Here is a 799-nt window from a genome sequence, read left to right as displayed (position 1 = left end):
CAGCCTGTTTGGAGAAATGCTAGGCTGCAGCCTGGACAGGGGACAGCCAGGCCCATCCCCACAGGCAGCTGTTTCCCCTCTGCTGTGTGCTCAGAAGACCGGAGGCAGTGGGCTGGTGGCTCCCTGGCGTGGGGCTCAGGAGGCCTGGGTTCGAAAGTCCTCTTGCATTCTTGACTGCAGTGGCCATGTGAAAACAGACCAAAGAAAGCTCTCTCTGACCTCAGAGCTCTGACCAACACCTGCTATCTATACCGATCAGAGTCTACACAGCAAAATGTGACCCCGACCCTCCCACGGAGGTGAGCTGTGGGCATGGTGACCCTCCTCTGCCTCGCCCTGGCCTGGCCCATCCCGTGCGTGGGTCAGATGGTCCTAGCGCATGAGGGTGGTCTCACCAGCTTGGTCTCAGGTCCTCGAGGGAAATGTTCCTTATGTACTCTGCACCACGGTGTGCAGGGGGCTGCATAATTTGTGGGGCCCTGTGCGAAATGGAAATGTTGGGCTTTTTGTTCAAAAAGCACAGGAAACAGAAGGCCGGCCGATCCACTGCGGGAAGGAGAACCACGCCTTCTCCCCACCCAGCCGCCATCGCTCAAGCGCCGGAAGGTAGGCCGGGCCCCGATCCACCGCGGGAAGGAGAACCACGCCTGCTCCCGACCCAGCCGCCATCGCTCAAGCGCCGGGAAAGTAGCCACGCGGGCGCTCCTGAACCCCCATAATCCCCCCTACCCCCCCGCCCGCACTCTCAGACCTCCTGACTGTGCCAGTCTTTGGACTCACTCTGCAAAGACAGAGGTGG

Source organism: Fukomys damarensis, unplaced genomic scaffold (assembly GCF_012274545.1).
Source record: "Fukomys damarensis isolate Sample0158 unplaced genomic scaffold, DMR_v1.0_HiC HiC_scaffold_22, whole genome shotgun sequence".
NCBI classification, from domain to species: Eukaryota; Metazoa; Chordata; class Mammalia; order Rodentia; family Bathyergidae; genus Fukomys; species Fukomys damarensis.
This window is presented reverse-complemented; position numbering follows the sequence as displayed.